The sequence below is a fragment of the Lepidothrix coronata genome, unplaced genomic scaffold (assembly GCF_001604755.1).
Source record: "Lepidothrix coronata isolate B3197 unplaced genomic scaffold, Lepidothrix_coronata-1.0 Scaffold165, whole genome shotgun sequence".
Taxonomy (NCBI): Eukaryota; Metazoa; Chordata; class Aves; order Passeriformes; family Pipridae; genus Lepidothrix; species Lepidothrix coronata.
The window spans coordinates 1705151-1725678 of record NW_016690345.1 but is presented as its reverse complement, the minus strand read 5'-3'; the positions used below and the strand labels follow the sequence as shown (position 1 = coordinate 1725678).

The following is a 20528-nucleotide window of genomic DNA, read 5'->3' as shown; positions in this document are numbered from 1 at the left end:
ACAGATTGCATGTCCTACCATTAGATGTATTGTCTTGGCCAGAAGAGAGAAATGAGGCAAGAACTTTCTTTTTCTGTCACTTTATCTGCTCTGTGCAGGATTACCAGATTATGCAGAAATATCAAGCAGCATGTTTGCACTGCATTTGTATTTTTTACAGAGAAGAGTAAAATGTGCTCATTTTGATTGAATGTATCTACAACCTCAGGGGAGAAAATGATCGTGCATGGAAGTTGGAGTAAGAGCTGAGTAATTTTCCTGTGCTGGTCCACAGCACAGTTACCATGGCCTGAGCTGGCCCCCAAGTCCTCAAGGGCAGCAGAACCATGAGCCAACCCTGGCAAGCCCTGGCTTGCCTGTACCAACACACCCACATTTGCTCACTGACCTCAGGGAATGGGGCACAGGCCCAGCAGACACTTCAAAGTGTCGCATGGAACGTATGTGGACAGACGGATTAAGGCAGCTTTGGTGAGCGCAGGGCTGAGCACACCAGAGACAGAGAGGTGGATCATTTTGGCTGGAAGAGACCTCAGGTTTGCTGCTGCTCCTCTTCACACAGCCCTGTGCTTTCCAGGAACGCCCAGGGGTGTTCCTGTACTGATGCCAGTGGAGTCCTCCTCGTGGCTGTGTGACATGGAAAAATAATTCAGTCTCAGTAACTTTACTGTTCCCGCTGTTTTCTTTGGTTCTGTAAGCCATAACCAGTGGCAGAGCAACCAAAATCTGTGAGCAAGGAGTTTCCTTCTTCTGGTGGGTTTTGCTGTCAAACAAATTTACAAAGAAGTTTGCAGGTGGACTAAAGCTGTGCATTTGCAATGGAAATCAATAGAGGCAGCTATAAGGGCATAGCATGGTTCAGCATGTTTTCTGGGATATGGTCTCCAGGTCTAGAGTCTCCTGAGGAATTTAAATTTTTTTCTTATTACATCTGTTATCCCACCACCCCTGGCTAGAAGTGTGATGGAGAAGGACACTGCTCAAAGCATCCCACCACCAAACACAGGAAGGAGGATGGAGATATTAATCTCCTAATTCATTCAACTGATTACATTTGTATTTTGTTGGAATCAACATACTGTTCTGTGTCTCTGTTGGTACGTGGGACAAAACCCCATTGAGCTTTAGTGGCATGGAAGAACTACCAGGTGACTCTGAGACTGCAGCAGTTAAAATAAGTTTGACTCCAAATTTAACAGGACTCAGAATAGCAAACTATTCAGAGGTGAGTACCTTTGTGCAGGGAAGCAGCTTCACTTCAGTCAAATAGAGTGGAGAAAAAATGCAGCATGTTTCCTGTCACATTAGAATTATTCTATAGCTTTTAATAAAGACAAAAAGAGGAGGAGTAGGTGGATATTTTAGAAGCTATTGTTCAATAGTTTCAAATGGTATCTACAGTAACTTGGGATTAGTCTAGAGGAGTGACATCCATAACACAACAGACGGGCTATGTCTCCTGCTGCTCCTTGCAACTTGGACAGCAGAGGGAAAAATCAGAAGCCCGATGTTTCCTCAGTTTTACTATTCCCCATCCCACTGTGTGCTGCTGAGTTGGGGTTAAACCACAACACACCCTATTGTGCTTACATTACTTATTGTCAGACCTGAAAGCTGGGTGAGAAGACATGGGAAGAGATTGCCCTGAATTTCAGTACTTTTTTTAACTCACTGAACAGCAGAGATATCTTCTTGGTTTTCATATCATTCTGCCAAAATTCACTTGCTGTGCGACACTCCATGGCAAACCTGCAGCAAGACTCTGGAATACTGCATTGGGATGACAGACAGCAAACCCAACCATCACCATGCCCTGACTGCCTGTTTAGAGGGCTTAGACTTCACCAGGGCACGCCAGCAGGGTTTTGTTGTATCCTAGATTTTGGAGAAAGCAGGGAGGTACTAATATCAGTCCTGCCACATCAGATGTATAGAGAGGAGGTGGTCACTGCCACAGCCCCTTTGCAAATCCAGCTGGAGACCAGAAACGATTGCTCTCTTAAAGAAAAGAAGCATTTGTTCTTTACCTATACCACTAATGACAACAGAAACTTTAGATTTATCTTACCTTTCTTGGGGTGTAGATAGCCTCTGAAACCACCCAAGCAGACAGCTCTTCTCGTTGTCACTGGCACAACCTTCATCGTGCCTGCAAAACACATCATAGTAAACTCATTTCTGGCCCTGCCTCATTTGTGGCAGGAGGCTGGGACTGCTGCTAAGGACTAACACAGAGGCCTCTGAGCATGCTGCCAATCCAGCACAGCCAGAGGCTTTTCTTCAAATACCAAGAAATGCATTTTTCAAGAGCAGCAGTGTATGGGACATTACCCCAAAAGAGAATTTCTGCAACGTACAGTGCCTTGTGTGCTGGAGGACCTCCAGGTCGAGCTGGAATAAAATCTCTCCCCAGCTGAAAAGCCAAAGTGTTTGGACTCACTTGGCAACGGTGGAAGTCACTGTGGCTGCCCAGGGAGGAAGAGAAATGACTCTGTGGGGTTCCTGGCCATCCCTCTGCCCAGACACACCATCCAGTTCACAGGGACTACAGCAAATTCATCCTCACTTTTAGTGGTTTCAGAGACTGAATATACCCTGCCTGCAAATGCCACACGCCGGCTGGAGGAAGGGTAAGATGGACAGGGGCCATTAGTCCAAAAGACTGAATTGCCCTGAACCACCAGCACTAGCTTGGAGGTCCTGGGCTGACCCATCTTCCCTTGGTTCAGGCTGTGGGCATGATTGCTTCTGCAGTGCCATCATGCTCATTGCTGCAGTCCTGATCCCTCACCCCTCACTGTGCCTCCTTGCTTTTCCTGCTGCACAATGGAAACATACTGTATGGCCAAGCAACACTGCTGCCCACCACAGCCCCCCCTGTGCAGGCATGAGCCAGAGTTACATCTTTCCCCAAAATCCTGCTGGAACATGGCATCCATGCAGTCTGCAGCATGCCTGCTCATCCCACACGATGCTGTTATCCACAGACATCAGCGCTGGGTATCACACAGGCTGTTGCAGGGTGATGGCACAGACAGGGTATTTCCTGACACTCTTTTTTATTAGAAGTTAAACTTTGTACATTTAGCTGTAATTTTCTAACTTCCTTCAAGAGCTAGGCCTGGAGGAGATAGATGCATTTAGGACACCTGACATAAAGCTTGAAGCTTTCTTGTTAGAGAAGGGCACCAACAGCTCAGTCAGAAGAGAAGAGAAAAGAGGAAATGACCTTGCTCAGAAAGGCCTTGTGGCCCTTGCTATGCTCCTGTGGTCCCACAGAAAAAAAACCAACAGAGGAGTCTATTTTCCTCTGTGCCCCACATAACCCAGCCTGAAAAAAAGAGAGGGATGACTTTACAACTTATTTAATAACGCAAAACCTGAAGAAGGGGCAAGCTGCACAGAATCCCCAAGAGAGACTGCAAAGAGTCAAATTTGCTGATAATACACTACTTGCAAAAAAAGCTTCTGCCATTCCCCTCTTGACACAGCGCCTGTTGCCTACCAGAGCAATCATATCCAAGTGTAATTGTCTAACAATTGTTCCGCACTGAGAAAATAGTTCTGATTACAGACATTAATACGTTTAGGCATTAAGCTTCCTCACTGTAATTACCCTTGAGCTTAGTCTCACAAATGAATTAATGTGCTGATCACTTGGACTAATAGAACTAGCAAAAGGGTTATGAATTGCTTCCAAAACAGATAAAATCAAGCGTGACATCATTTAATTAATTTCAGGGCTTGGGAGGAAGAGAAAAGGGGGTCAGCATGATGCTGAAAAGAAACGTATCTTTCCCATAGTGTTTTCTTTGGAGGCAGAAATACGCAAACAAGGGAGGATGGGGCTGAGGAAAGGGAAGATGCACGTCAAGTGAGAAGGAGGTTGCTGGAAATGGGGCTGTACAATCTATGTGTATGAGCAGGCAGACCTGGGTGGCCGCAGCTGCGCGACCGATTAAGTACAGCTCACATAGATGCAAAGGATGGATTTCTTCTGGGTATGAACAGATGCACTGCTCTGATTTTGAGTCATTCTCTGAGTGCCACGGCCCATGCATAACCCCTGATTCTCCCCCAGGCAGAAAGCCTGCTCCTGGCCTTCCCCAGGATCACAGTTCCTCTGTGAGAGCTGAGTGTCTGAGGACAGCATTGCCAAAACCCATCTCCTTTGTCATATTTTCTGGCAGGGGATCATCTGCCAGGCTGTCAGCACAAGGCTGGGCTGGCCACTGCTATGATAAGACCATCTATTGTTACTCTCCTTGACTTCTCCTCCCCTGTTGTCTCGGTTTAATGACAATATATTCAGGAGGTAGGACCTCTAATGACAGTCCGTGGCAGATGGTGGGAATGTGTTTCCAACCCTGGGGCAGTCGGTTCCAGGTATACTGCATGCCTATCCAAGTCAAAGTAAACTGTGGTCTGCACTCTGCTGCCAAAGGAATGGAGAATGCATTAGCAATGTTGATGGTGGCACCACTTGGCTGCCTTAGGCTCCAGTTTATACTGAAGCTTCAGCATGTCTGGCACAGCAGCACTCAGCGATGGGGTAACTTCATTCAAGCCACTATCTCCATTCTCCACTGGGCTTATGCACAGGCCAAATGGGGCTGTTGAAGGGTGAGTGAGTCTTGCTGACTACTCCTCGGCTTCCCAGCTCATGGATCATCTTATGGATGGGGATTAAGGAGTCTCAGTTTGTGTGGTATTGTTGACAGTGCACTATTGTGGTGGCAATCAGCACCTGCTGTTCCCCAACTCTTAGCAGTCCCACAGCAGAAGGGTCCTCTGAGAGGCCAGAAAACACACTCAGCTGTTTAATCCCTTCTGTCTCTATAGCAGATACCCCAAAAGCCTATCAATGTCCTTTTGGATCTTTGTATCAATACCCAGAATACATGGGGTGTCTCTGCCACTTTAAGCTCACTTCAGCTTCTAACACCATCAGTTTTGAGAACGCCCTATCACCCTAGAAATAGAAATAAGGCTCGGCCACCACATACCCTGATGGCATCAGAGTGCAGTGTGCACCTGTGTCAGCCAAGGCCTGTATTCTCATGGCTCTGATATGCCCAGCCATCAGATCCACACAGTCGAACAGACACGGTTATCCCATGCCTCTACCTGGCTAGAGGCAGGGCCCCTCTAGTGCTGATTTTGGTTGTTGTGACTTTCTCCCTGTGCATACACCCGGGAGGTCCCTTCCTATGGCCTCATACAAGGAGCTTGTACCTGACAGAGTTTCTCCTTGAAGCCCAGCAGATAATGATCCATTATCAATTTAGATTTTCCATTGCATCGATATCCTACACAAATATCCACCAAGAGAGAAGGTCTTGTAAAACAAAGGCCTCCACCACAGCTCACATCTGGTTCAAGCTTCTGCAATGGGAGAGCAGACAAGCTTTTATGTACACACTTTACAAACACATCCAGTCCTGGCCTGATGCCAATTTAAACACACGTTAGCAGCACACACAGACATACATATACATGTACACACGTGTGGATTTGCTGCCTGCCTATAAATAGGTGCTCATCTCTCCTTAGTGTACTTATACCTGTATAAGCCTATGCAACATAAAATACATGTGCATGGACACACACAAAGAATATTATACCAATGCACATACAAAACTTATAACCATATGCCTTCTCCCATGTCATTTAAATGACAAGGAATTTTGCCACTGCTGATTTCAGCAGGAGCTGCATAGGGTCCACAGTACTTTGCTGCCCATTTAAATCTACATTTTATTTCGCTGAATTTTAGAGTGGTGGAGAGAGGCAGGTGAAAGCTAAATTTGAAGATAGGAAGTTTTTCATTCTCAAAAGTGTGGAGAGTCAGCATGCTTTACTACAGAGCCTGGCTGCCCCTTCGATAGAAAAGGCAGAGGAAACAGGAGTCAATTCCCCTCTGCTGCTGAGAATGGTAACTGGAGCCTCCCTGTGAAAAGACACTTTCATGGGATTTTCCAGAGACCAGAGATCCAGCAGCCCAATATCAACACCCTTTGGCAGCAGTCATCATTGTCTTGGCTATTTTAATCCATCCAGTTGCCCTGGGGACAGTGCAACTTATGACTCCATTTGTTTGATGCAGCCCTACAATAAATCTGGTTAGTGGAGCAGAGAGTGCAGGTGACAGTCATTGTGATATAGAGCAGATTCCTTATTCTCACAACCTGATCTTGAACCAGGCATCTCCTGAGATGCCAATAGCTCTATTTGCTGTTTTTTTATAAATGAAAACCAGTAAACAACAGCAAAGAGCACCAGCAGCCTGGCACTGTCACACATGCAACAAGTCTGAAGGTCCTGAATTTCTTTGCCTAGTGGTAATCTGACCATAGCACTGCAGCCTCACCACTGGCACCTTCATGGGCACTCACATGAAGAAGACTCAGCTGTTCCTGCCTTGTCCATCTAGCTTATCATAGAGGTGCTGGTTCTGTTCTGATAGCTCTGGCTGTGCTAAGCTGTCTTACTCTGCTCTGCTTTACTCCTTGGGAGGAATAGCTCATCACACCTGTTCTTCCAATGCCAATGAACACGTTTCCTGTGCTAGGGCCCAGTTTATTTAAAAACAAAACCAAACACCAGAACCAAATGATGCCAGATGTTCAAATAATTGGCACTGATGTCTTTCAGAAATCTGGCCATGCATTGCTTGAGACCCAGATCTGCCCTTGGTGGGCAAGCCAGCTTTTTGGCTCTGGGGAGACGGAAGGGGATGCAACAAAGTGGTCTGGTTGAGAACTGATTTTTAAGGGTAACTAAACCTCCAGCACAACCTTCCAGTCAGTCACATTGTGGAAGTCTGGTGGGATGAACTTAGACAAGGGGGAATTTGTGCATGTGAGCACCACAGAGGATCTGGGCTTTTTCTGTACTTCAGTTCTCCTGGTGTAAAGAGGTAGGAATAAAATAACTCACTTATCTCTGAGTGGTGCTCCATGTGGAAATGCTCCCAAACTGTTCATGAAACTGTTTATGAAATGCTCACAAACTGTTCTACAGGGAGGGTGCTCTTGTAAGCATCTTGCAGGGGCCTCTTGGCCGCATGACAGGGTGCTCTAAGTGCAAGAGAGGGATTTGCTTTTACAGTATGACATTTGCCAAACAATTAATGTGAAGAGCAGTGTGCTATAATCTCTTTTTGTATTAAACACACACAGTAAAAATAAATGTTTAAAGACACATGGGTTTTTTATGAGTTTAGGACATGATGTTTTGCACATTACTGTAAGAATCCTTACTGCTACCATAAGCTTCTGTTCAAACTGTGTAATTATTACCAGGGACTTTTTTGTTCTCCCATTATGCATTAACTGCATCTAAGAGATACAGAAATGAAAGAATCTGAGTTCTCCTAACTTAATGGTTGGAGGATTTGCTGTGCATTTCTTATTTTACTTTTGCCATAATTTAATCACAGTCTGAGAGATTAAAAGAGGTAAACAGAAATGCATTTTGCACTGGACAATAGTCCAGTCTTATAGAAACCTGCATTAAACTCACAAACTACAGGGAGAGACAGGAAATCATATTATGATTCACATATCTTTTCCCATTTCCACAGGACTCCTTTAATCACTTCCCAGTAAGCTTTTGGAGGCAGCCTCATCTGACCTCTGCTGTCATCCTCCAGCCCACAAATATAAAACAGGAGTCATCCTAGAAGATGCCATGGGAGCAGATACAGAGGCAACCCCCTCCTGTATCCAGAAGCTGTAATTGTGTTCATGTTAATTTTGTAACTCACCCCAAAGCCCACAGGATTGCAGGTGGGGTGTTTCCTATACTTTCGTGTTCCAGGAATATAAAACCAAAGCAGACAGTGACCTTTGAGGCCCTGGTCCTCACCCCAAACCAAAGCCCTGCCTTGTTTTCTATTGAAACAGATCCCAAAGGCAAAACCTCCTGGAAACACAGGTTTTGGCACCACCAACAAAGGTGTGGTGGGTGAGGTCCTGGACCTACCATGAAAGAAATACATGGCTTGAACCTAGTCTTCAGCTCAGATCACAAGGGGGGGTATTAACCTGGATTTCTAGTTAATCTGGACTTGGACTCGTATACTAATCCAACTCTAGACCCAGAGATGGTGTGCAAACCCTGCCTTAGGAATTCCAGAAGGAAACGCCCTCCAAACACAAGAAAACCCTCGGGGCTGTAGTCAAGCTGACTGCAGGCTGGATGCAGGGTCCTAGCCTAGCAACCATTACCATTTCTGCATTAATATTCATGGATCTGCGCGCTACGGGCCTTGGGAGGGAGCGAATGTCCTCTAACTGCAACTTCAGCCTGGTCAAGGTGACTGACCTTTTTCATTAAGTGCTTCCAAATTTCCAATCTAGCCATGGATGTGAAAAATCTGTGCTAATTGCAGACTTGTCGGGAGGCCAAAAGTGCAGAGGGAAGATAAGGGGGGTTCTGAGAGTTATTTAAAGGCACAGCATCAGCATCAAGAGTGTTTTCAGCTTACATTTGCATGCTGTCCCAGTCTTGTTATTCAGGTAGGGTTGTCTAAAAATAGGGCCAAAAATCTGGGAGGGCTTGAGATGCTGGTACCTGCCCTCAACCCAGATGGCCAAGGTGAAGCTCTTTGGTGGTGCTCAGTAGCAGAGGAACCAATCTCCCTGGTTTTCATCCCAGTCCATTCTGCATTCTGAATCTCTGGTACCCTCATGTATGCTATAATAAAATCTCAAACTGTATGTGCACAACACTTACAAATAGTGCTTAAAACATAATGGCTTGTTAATATAACACATATCATCTGAGAGTTGATATGAGTTCTTTCCCTTTTTAGTAAAGCACATTTTGAAACTCACTGACTTTTATTCTTTCCTTCTTTTTTTTAAGTTCCCTGGCATTGCGTATAAAAACCCCATCAGTGTGAAGTGGAATGTAATGCAGTTTATTACCACTAACAAGGGAATGGCCCATATAACTCTCGAGACAAAGCCTCAAGTGAGCTATGAAGGTCACTTCCTTGCATCCAGAAAGAAAATGTAATACTGACTGTGTTGTGCTTCCCATTTCAGACACAATGTGATCTGCTTTCAGTTTTGTTGTAATAAATAGTAAAAAAAAAAAAAATAAAGGTCTTTTGGATGGACTTTCACACAGTCAGTCCTCTCCACTTTGGGGGGATTGAAGGTAAGTATCTGTCTAGATATTATTTATATCTGTCCAGCATTATTTATACTCCTCCGGATCTGCTGATTAGTTTGTTCATGAATCTTTAGGACATGACTGTGTACCCAGTCACTGCTTCTCCCTGCTGGAAACACTTAAACATCTCAGTGGGTAAAGGATCAAACTGCAAACTCACAGTCTTGATCATTACCAAGTTTACCTCTAGAGCTCTCCAATAATATGTTGTTGCAGTTCTTGGAAATCAAGCTTTCCTGTGATCCCCCATCACTGTTTCATGTGACCACGAACCTTAGAGAAATGTTAAAAGATGGCAATCCTGTATTAAAGCCAATGTGGCATCAACTGGTCACTGGGGGTACCAAGGTGTACATTACATGCTGGACAAATGTACAAGTCTTCTGACTGTTTAAGCCTTAGGTCACGAATGAAAATAAACAGCAATCTCCTTTTCCAGGCATTACTACATCAGAGCCCTGCTACAGGCAAACATTGGGAAAAAACTCTGAAAATGTAGGTTTGCTTTTTCCCCCTTGAACACACACAGTGGCACACTGCTGCAAGTCAGAGACAACTGGGGTGTAACTGGGATGAGATACATTTTTCCACACCCCCATTCCCCTGGTCCACCTTTCTATGGTTGTAGAAGACAGACAGTCTGGTGGAGGAAAGATGGGTTGCACCTTCCTCCTCCTCCTCAGTCCTGAGTTATTTTGGCCTTCTTAAATGGCTTAGGTTTTGTGCTCTACAGCTGTAGTAATTCACATTTTCCTTGAGTTTCAAAAGGAATATCTTCCTTGGGTGGGATGATGTAGAAAAGTAAAAGCTAGTATCACATCACTGTCTTCCCTTTGCAAATGGTGTCATATAAAACCACGTCAGAAAGTGTTGTGGCACTACCAACAGCAGTTTTCAAAATTATAACAACGAAACACTTGATTAAGAAGCTCCTGATCTCTTGTTTGGGGCAGGAAGAGAAGGCACATGCAATCGTGTCTTGAAAGAGAAAAGCACACAAACTAATGCTGGATTGCCTGCTGGGTCCAAACCTGAGGGCAGGCTGAGCGCTGAAGGAGTGAGCAAGAGGGACAGCTGCCTGCACATACAGGGAATGGGCACTAAACATACAGCGTGCTCACAGCTAAATAACTCTTATAGGATCTAATCTTGCTGCTAATGCATCCAGAAATAAGTACCCTTTTGAGGTATGTAGCTGGTAAATTTTCTTAACCCCAGTTAAGTCAACAGAAGGATGGAGATGGGTAAAATATTTGACCCTACCTATTTGCTTCGGATATTACCCTGAACATCAATTTCTTATCACTAACTAATTCATCACTAACTGATGAACATTTAGCAGCTTTGCCAAACATTTGACACTTCAAGTAGGAAAGACAAATTGCAGTGTTGCATAAGCAACAAAAGCCAGGGACCATCCTCAAGATTAATTTAATGATGCAAACAAAATGTTGGGGTTTGTGAACCCCAATCCTAGCACTAGCCAGCATTACAGGACAGGGTGCTAGAGCTGTCATCATCACCAGCTTCATTACTGTAAACAGACCTGAAGAAGCTAGAAGAGAAACTGTGGTGGATCAGCATTCCTGTGCCTTCCCAGAAAAACTGATCCAAGAATTAGGCTAATTCTTCTTGGGAGAGGACTGGCAAGAGGCATGACACAGTTCCAGCCTCCAAACAACACCCCCTGCATGCAGCTTGCCAGCCCAGAGCTGCACAACAGTGTTATTTGGCTGAGTGTATCTGAGGAGAATAATGCTGCCAGTGGTGCTAATTATACAGCTTGGACAAAAGCTGAAGTCAGAGCACTACTCAAGAAAGGCAAGCAGTAGGAAGCTCTGCCAAATCCAAAGCTTTGGCCGTTCTTCCCATGTTTGGCCATGTCCCTTACCCACACTGTGCTGAGCCCAGGCTGACCTGAACAGTGACATGAGGAAATGCTAGAGAAACTGCTTTAGTTTTGTAAATAACAAGCAACACTGTCAATGAGTAAAAAATTATAATTGTGTTCCCCTGTTCCTTTCAAAAAACCACTGTGTCTTCATAGGCACTCACCAGGTTTCAGTGCTCTGTGCCGATCCAGGCTGGGATCAAGTTTGGCAGCAATTTAAAAGAGAAAAAAAATGCTTTTTATAGAGAAATGCATTTAATAGAGAAAAAAAATGTGTTTTTTCCTCTGTTAAATGGATGGATGGATTAAGTCTAGTAAGATGGGTTCTAACCTGCCACCGTTCTAAGACAGACTCAGAAAATATTTCCAGTACAGAGTAACAGCACTAACACTAATTTTATTGACTTGCTGAAGGTATATATTTCATATGTTTACTTTTATATACTGATAGATGTAGTAATTTTTTATACTTATCTGTACTCGCATATCTGTCTGCCTGAAAAATTGATCTGTTACTGAAAATCTGTTATTTTGCTCTCAGTTCTTCTTCCTTAGTCAGAAACTGAACTGATGGCCTTTAAGGATCATAGGGACATCTCAGAAATTTGAAGGGAAAAGGCAACAGTTACCATCCCTGCTTTACACACACCCAGCTTTACACACAAATGCTTCCTGGCTGGTTGCTTCAGCCCCTTGGGGCTTTTCATGTTAATTCTTTTAAATTACTGCTAAGCAACCCTGCAAATTGTCTGATGCCAGCTTCCTCCCTTTCCTCCTAAAGAAGTCAGCAGGAGTTTCACTTGTGCAGTTCTCTAAAGGGGAGCAGAACTGGGACTATCACAGCACGCACTGAAACCTGTGCTCCCCAGTTCATGACAAGTTGTTGGTACATTCCCTTAGAGTGAAAGAAGTAGCCAAATAAATCCAGAGAGCATCTGTATTTGGATTTATGCACACCTATCCCGTCTGCAGAGCAAAGAGCAATTCAGCTTCCTCATCACACATTCAGACTGACTGCCCTCTGATTTCCACAAATGCGATCTGCTCACATTGGAGGTGTGGCGAATCCATCTCCCATTGCCAGCCCTGCAGTTGCCCATTTCCTGGCACCAGCCTGGCCAGGGTGCGATGCCAGCTCCGGACTGCCTGCCATAGGGCACTGAAACAGCACCCTGGAATCCTGCACCAAGATTCAAAGGTGTGGGGACACAGTGACTTCAGCTCTGTGTAGCACAGGACAAGGTGACCATGCAAAGCAAACCAGAGCACAGGCTCTCAGTTTTGGCCTTCAGTAATATTCCACTTTCCAGAAGACTTTGCTTAAGACATCCAAAGCAGTCTAACATTGATTTTATGCACAATTGTAATTTCTTTATAATTGAATATCTTTGGAAGTTTTGCAGCCAGGTAGGATTCTGCACCCAAATATAGACTTTACTGTGCTATCAAGGGAAATGTCCCTTGCCAAAGAGAATCAGTGATTGACATCAAGGAAGGAAAGCAAACACCAAACCTTTAAAAAATCCCCATGTGGATGCAGACAGCATGCCAGTGCAGATCAGAGCAGGTACAGTGAGAGGAGGCATGGATGAAGGGGTGGGGAGATGGAAAGAGGGCATCTGCAGGGTATTCAGCTCTGGGTAGATTTTACTGCCCCAACAAAGCAAGACTGAAACACCGAGTGCTGTGATATCCTCTGAGTTTGTTTTTTTTCTTTCTCCCTGGTTGTTAAGAAATCATCTGTGAGATGGAGAGCAGCTATTATTTAAATATGTAACACCACCCCATTTTGGTGTTAGCGATCTGAGAGTGGTGCCCCAACACTGTACATCCAGCTTTATATATTTACACATGGCATTTCCTTGACTACTACCATTTTGAACCCCCCAAATCCATCAATCTAATGGAGATATACGGACAGTAAAAACATGCACTGGAAAACTACTGGCACATTGTATGAAATGGTCAGATTTAATAAGCTGATTAATTATTCACTCCAATTGAGAGTGAAATATACTATTTGAGTCCATTTATGGATGCCTGATTAATGCAAGTAATTTTCCATTGCTTTATTATGTTTGCTAACATGAAAATCATGTTGTGATAATGGTCTTAAGTCATTTTGTTGTATAACCATGTGCCAGCAAGCTCATTCCACCCAAGGCCAGGGACACATTCCAGTGGGCACCACTTACTTTCACACCACTGTGCTATTTCCAAGGGCTTCTGCACAGCCAAGCTGCCAACAGAGTGGGAATTTCATTTAAAGGGAGCCATTACACTGCCAGGCTCTCTAAGTGGCACGGCACTATTTTCAAACAAGACTGCCACTGTGACAAGGTGCAGGAGAAGGGCTGGGCTGGCTGCTCCCCAGGCTGTGATGGATGTCTCTGGTGGCTAGAGGGGGGATGCAGCAGTAAATTGCATTACACTGTTGACTACTTGTGCTGTAGCAAAAGGATGCAAGATGCAGCACCAGCACCTAATGCAGCCACCTGGCAAATCAACTCCTTGAGGGCTGACCTCAGAGTCAAAGAAGAGTCTTATGGGCTGTCATGTCCAACCTCCCATATGAAAGTGGCCTGAGTATTTCATCCCATTAGCCTGTACTGAGTTCAACTTGCTTACAGATATAAAACAGTAGCAGCCACAGACAGCAGGATGGGGAAAAGCCTTGACTCCATCACTGCATATTTTAACGCTCCAGGTTCACCATGTGTCCAGGCTTGCATTCCACAAGGCCTCAAATAACTTTTCCTGGCTTTGGGGTGAACTGAAAGGAGTGCAGCAGCATGTGCCACCCCTGCAGAGCCCTAGGTACTCTGCCCTGGCAGCTATGTACTTTTGGAAAACACCAGGAAAGGAAAGAAGCGAGAACAGAGAAAGAGCTGGATGGCATGGCCTGCTGGCCAGGTCTGCCACCAAGCACATCCTGGTATGTGACTTTGGACAGTGTTGAGTGGGTCACTCTCAATATTCATCTCAATAACCCATTTCAAATGGACAAGCACAGCAGAGCGCTCTGCCACTTCCCTGCCCTTCTGTCCCCTTCCCCACAGCACAGAGCTCTGGGCTCCAGCCCCAACATAATGCTACCCCTTTTATTTTACACAAAGTGTTGGTCTCCCTTTCCTGCAGCCCACAGAAAGCACTGCCTGCTGAAACAGCAAGAATTGGACTTGGAAATAGCAGGTAATTATTGTAAATGAGAGCAACTGGAGTAAGCAGATGAGGAGCACGAGCTGAGCCTGCTCCTAGGTCAGTGTCATGGCAGTTCCTTCCCCACCTTAGGCCAGGGGGAAATTCTGCTAAACAGGCAATGAATAGTTTACCCACTTTTCATCTCTCTGCTATGAAAACCAAGCAGGTAAAACCATCCAAGTTTTAATCTTGCAGTGGCATCACAGCACTGAAAAGCCCATGTTCAGCAACTGGGCTGAGACTCGAATCGGGAAAGGCAGTGAGGTCCCCATCCCAGGGCCAGCTGGAGGCACTGGCATGACAGGAACTTGAACACTCTCAAATTCCTAGACAGTTTTTGGCATTGTTCATTTTTAGCAGTTTCTCCCCTTCTCTCAGTTCTCTTTGGATTTTGCAAGTGTGCTTTTTGCAGACGGATTCAGCTGTGCTGTGAACAGGGATGGGGCTGCACAGCTGTTCTGTCACCCACAGGGCAGTTGTGGCTGGCAGTACTTCAGGCAGACACAGCTGGGTTTAGCAATTGTGAAAGGTGCCAGACAGACAGACACCCTTTTCAGACCCTCAGGGAAGCCCATGCTCCCACATACCCTTCATCTACCAGGAAGCAACTTGCAAAAGGTGTGAGGTAGCTCAGCTCCTATGAGAGAAATGCAAGCAAAAGCACGTGTATAAGGCTATGGCTGATGGAGGGGGAACTTCACAGTAACCAGCACGTTGCCTCCAGCAACAGCTTCCAGCTGCAAAAAGCCAGGGGTCCCTGGAAATGTGACCTCCTGGCTGCCACACTGCCCTCTCAGTCACAGGTCAGGTCCCAATCCCTCTCTCACCACCATGCAAATGCCATTAAAGGAGGAAGGAGGCAGTTGGAGTGAGAGTGAGGAGGCAGGGGGAAACCTTCTGTTAAGACTGCGGAAATTTTCAGTGAAATGAAAACAAATTGCTCTAAGTAAACCATTTGTCACAGTCTGATTACTCTGCTGCCACTCTGGGAACACCAATTTGTCATGCTAGATCAGGATAACAGCAGGCTGACTGTATGAAATGGCACGCTGCCTTCTGGCTCTTTCTGCCTGCAACCCACAAGGGCAGCGGGGATCTCCTGCAGCTCCTTCCCGGTGCCCATCCCTCCTGATAGCACAGGCACACACTGGGGTCCCTGCAGTCAGTGCCACACTGCTGATAGACTCCTGCTTCCCAGCAAGCACCTCCATCTTCTGGAACTGCAGCTCCACCTGAGTCCTGTCGAATCTGCTGGTTTTACCTATTTATCCCAGTGTGTCTACCTAAACTACAAGGTGTCCACAGCAGGAATTATTTCTTGCACTAGTGGTTGGCATAACACTGCCCTAAACTGAATTTTGGCACTGAAGTGTCCTGGCAATACACCTATTAATCATAATTTTTCTTACTTTAAAAGCCCATATCTCCTGTTAGTTACACCTTCAGGAATGCCATGTCCAAGCCTGTGGAGTCCCAACCCACATTTCCCCCTCCTTGGTGAGTTTCAACAGTGTATAGGTGAAACAATAAAAAAAACCGAAACAAACACAGAGAAAACAACAACAACAAAAAAAAATGTTGCGAGATTCACATTTAAATAGGTGCTTAAAGAAGGAGGATTAATGCAAGGAAGCAAGAAGCAAGGACTAGCCAAAATTCATAAAGCATGGGAAAACAGCAGAAAAAAATCCAAGTGCAAGAATTAATTCCCTTAGCTTCACTGTCCATAGCTAATAAACAATTATTTGAGTCTCCCCTGCTTGTGTCTTTCTGGAACTGTGCAGCAGTTTCTAATGCTGAAAACAAAACAATTAACTCCAGACCAAATAAAAATACCTTTGAGACAACAAAAAGATAAATACCTCGAAATGTCACTTTGCATAAATGCTCCATTCAGTCCAACACAAAATTCTTCATCTCATTTTCAGATCATTGATCCTTTTTCTAAACCTATTCTCCTTTTAAATTGGTAGGTCAACATTTAAATAAAGAGATGCCTTTTTGAAAGGAAAGCAAAACAACAAACAAGTTTTGTTTGCAAACCACAAGAATGAACTAGCTGAGAATTTCCTTTTTCTTTAACGTTAATAAATAAAAAGGGGAAAATCAGAAAGATATTAGATTTTAGAACTTCTCATTTCCCATTCTGGGGCTATTAGGGCTTGGCAGGTCCCCACTGAGTCAGAAAACTATACCAGTTGCCTTCCATTTTCTGATATATTCATTATTTGTCAAGAGCAGTAATGAAGGTGAACTTGAAAAGCTGGATAAAATCTTTTATGATACATTATTTGTTTTACAGGGTGGAGATTTCAGTCCTTGCATATTTGAAAAATATTTAGCAGAAAGGGACAGTTCTCTAGGTATAAGTTTCAGTTAAATATTGTATTGCAGTAATAATAATAAAGTATTGTGTCACTTATTATGGCAATGGATTACATTATAAATGCATGGTGTTTCCATGCATTAGGAAAACAATCTCTGGGACCGCTTCTAAGGAACACTGAAGAGGTAAGAAAGGAAAGAAAAGGCATATATGTTCCACAGCAATCAACACACTTGCCATTTCCAAATGGGTCCACATTACAATGGGTCAACATGGTAGATACAATTTTCAGGACTCAACAAGAAATAAACCCCTACTGATTTAAGCATTATAATATAATGCCTACAAGGAGATCATAATTTTCTAAATCTGAATAGTTTTCTGAATCCACTTTCACAAAGTTTTAAGTAGCTACTTCCCAGCCACAGGGATTAATATGAGTGGTTACTGCAGCTAAGAGAAAAAGTCTTATGGTGAGGAAGCTACTTGATTATCAACAGTCCTTTAGGTCCCAATAAAACAGTAAGAGCTGGTTTTCTCATCCCATCTCTGGGTGGGTTCCAGAATACCACACATTGAAACCAGCACAAGTGAAATGTTGGCAAAACAAGGGAGTAAATCACAGCAGTGAGATATCAAACTACAAACTACTACTTTCCCCCCACAGAGACCATTAGCTCTACCATGTTAGTCACCAGCCTAAGTCATCAATTCACCTTCACCTTTTTAGTCACAAGCATCTGTTACCAGCCCAGCACAGCTCTGGCAGTGAGCACACTGCAAGGGAATGGAGAGAGAGTGCTTGTAATTCCAAAGGCAGGTTCAGTGTGTGCTTCTCTAGTTCAGTGAGCATTGAGACACTCCTCCTTACTGTGGCATTGCAAATTCCAATTGATCTGAAACCAACTTGTATTTTCTAACTGTTGCTGCTGAGTTTGAACTTCAGTGAAATATCTATTTGCTAGAAATGAAAGTTGCCAATGAATAATCAGTCTGTTTATGTGGCTTAGGGAAGCTGAGACAGAGAGACAGAGGGAAAGCAAAAGCCAAATAACTCATTAAGTGATCTATATCATGCCAGTACAGTTGGTATAAATTATAATTATCCTAGTAAGACTTTCTCACTTATATAAGCCCCCCCATTCAGGGATCTCAAAACACTTTGCAACCATTAATGATGTTAACTTCATAACATTCCTGACCTCATTTACAGGAGAGGGAATTGAGGAAAGAGAAAAAACACCACCATTTTCTGTAACAGATAGCTTTCATTTTGTAACTGCCTGTAAAGTTTATACCTGAAACTAAATCACACTTAAAAATCAAGGTCAGTTCTGAGCTCTTGAGCCAGCAGTAGGCATTGCATTACAGTGTGAGTGAAAAAAAAAAACCAAACCAAAACCAACCCAAACTAACACAAAGACTTGTGCTGGGATGGCCCGTCTGCAAAGCTTCTGCAAAGAGCCTTGGGTCACTGAAATTTGTCACCTTGGAAACGTGGCAGACTCAAGGAGCAAGCTTCTGCCTCAGGTTCTCACACGAAACCATCCCTCCCCCTACCTGAAACTGTACTCACAGGTGGGATGGGTGTTATCAGTGTCCACTTCTGCACATTCACAACTCTCGGTTTTGGCTCCTGCTCTGAAAAGAAAAATTAAAGAGAAGCAACATGAAAACCTAGGAAAAGAAAAAAAACCAAATTGGAACAAATAGCTGAACACAGGAGAAAGCAGGACTTGAGTAGCATTCACCACGGATTTCTCAAGAACAAATTGTGTCAAACCTAAAATAATTTCTTTCTGAGAGGTGACAGGTCTTGCAGGTAGAACAACAGCAGATGCCACATACACTGACTTTACCCATTGTTTTTTATAGCAGTCTCACAGATGAATGAAGGCAGTGTGGAGATTTCACATTGTGGGAAGAATGCAAAAGTGGTTGGAAAACAGCACTTGGGAAAGCAGTTATCAATGTTTCAGCATCAAAATAGCAGAATGGACCCACATGTTCCACTGGGAGCTGCTCTGTGTCTAGGACTATTGAACACTTCCACTAATGATTTGGATGATAAAACAGAGACCATACTTATTAAATCTGCAGATCATGTCAATTAAGGGAGAGCAACCCATAAGGATGAACAGACTTGGAACTGAAAATTATTTAACAAATGAGAGCTCTAGCCACAACCACCAAATGTGCTTTAACAGGCCTGAGGGCTTGTTTTCCCTGTGAGGTTCATGAAACAACCCTTCTGCTCTCTTCAGCAGGGAGAAGGCCCTGGAGAAGCACCACATTTGGGTTCTGCATTTCCAGACAATCAGATGCCATCAGGAAAGAGTTTAATTGGAGCACTGAACAGGATCAGAGGTCCAGAAAACAAAATTTCTGTGGAAAGCACTACAAGAATTTGAGGAGTTTAATCTGAAACAGAAAAACTGAGAGAGGAACCAGTAACAGTCTTCTGTAAAAATTCTGTTTTCTACTTCTGTGATGGATGGCCTGTCAGAGGAGAGTTAGAAGGACAAGAGAGGTTGTTGCACTGGACTAACATCGTAACTATTAACCCAACAACCCATTCCCTGCTGGGCTCCCAAGTCTAAGTTTGTCTCCCTGGACTATACAGGCCTCTTCCAGTGATATTAGCCTTTTAAGCTAAAGTTGGCCTTTAGAAATAATTCACCTGTGTTATATCTGTAAGTTCATTTGGGCCTGTTGCAGGGTTTGTGTTGGACCAAAAAGGTCATCAGGTTTGTGGAGTAGTTTTGAACCAGATAAGGTTCAAAATTAATGGAGAATTCACCTTCTATATTGGGGCTGAAAGGAGAATCCAGGTAACAAAGAGCAGAGGAGTGGAGTCAGTTGTTTTACGGCAGAAACCCCAAATCTATAGCTTGCCATATTTGCTAATTGTTTAGTAAAAATCAATTGCCAGGAATGTCACAGGAAGCCGAGCACTGTGGGACAGAGCTCGTTGAGAGCCGAGCATCGTTGAGAGCACTGGGGACAGAGACACAAAGAGGACATAAACAGCAGAACAAACTGCCCCAGGAATGGAGCTGCTGCCACCCAGCACTGCAAACTGCTGTATTTCTTCTGCTGTGGTGCAGAAGAAACTGCAGCAGAGCATGGCTGAGCCATGCCATCACCCTTCACCCGGTGTCTCTAAAGAATCTACAAAAACATGTTTGCATTGGCAGCTCAAATTTTCAAGTTTTACAGAATAAGGATCTTAAGGCAGGGAGGAGCTTGTTGGGGTTTCCAAAACTTTTCTTCTGCAAAAAGAGAAGAATTTTATCATTGTAGACCACCCATGTTAGAGAGGAGTCATCCCACAAATTCTCCTTTGTGTGGCTCTTCTCTACTCAGTTATATTAATCTAAAAATGAAATTAACTTTCTTGCTCCCACCACTGAAATTCCCATCCCAACCAGATAGCCAAATAATGTTAATACTAATTTTAATTCTGAAAAGCATACCAAAAAAAAGGAGAATTTTCTCATTATTAATGGAAGAAAAGCCCTATTTAGCATATCTAAATGAAAAGTGTAAGATCGATAACCCATACAACAGCAATCATGAAAAAGCTACAAGATAGAATTATTCTCTCAGGACTTTTATCAAGGTAGTTACCATACATTAAATGTGAAATCCACCCAGAAATCACTCAGAGAATTCAGTATTCACATACTTCTCTACAGTAAATAATTCCCCCTGCAACAGTAAATGTTCTCTGTTTATGACTCCATAATTCAGGTTGTGTCAGCAATTAGCACGTGAAGTTTTAGGCAGTGTGTTACATTTTTTTTAAGAGTTAGAGCAAGGTGAGCATTGCAGGAAGCCAGGCTGCTGCTGGGTTTGCTGGAACAGAGGCCAGCACAGACAGTGAGCAGTAGTGCTGGCTCCTGGAAAGATGGACACACGGAGAAA

The 20528-nt window shown here is 44.0% G+C and overlaps 1 protein-coding gene across 9 annotated transcripts in view; it reads right to left on the bottom strand.

The window, feature by feature from the left end:
* CPS1 (carbamoyl-phosphate synthase 1) overlaps positions 1 to 20528 on the bottom strand; it is a 326177-nt gene that overhangs the window by 4437 nt on the left and 301212 nt on the right. For 4 of the 9 annotated variants that reach the window (XR_001877123.1, XR_001877122.1, XR_001877127.1 and 1 more), the window contains 3 exons: positions 18178 to 18278; positions 2069 to 2149; positions 389 to 627 (listed from right to left, as the gene is read on the bottom strand). The gene's annotated coding sequence lies outside the window, so the exon portion shown is untranslated. Of the gene's footprint in view, positions 1 to 388; positions 628 to 2068; positions 2150 to 16137; positions 16273 to 17366; positions 17379 to 18161; positions 18279 to 20528 lie in introns of those variants that run through there. The other 5 variants (XR_001877126.1, XR_001877125.1, XR_001877124.1 and 2 more) reach the window with 5 other exon arrangements.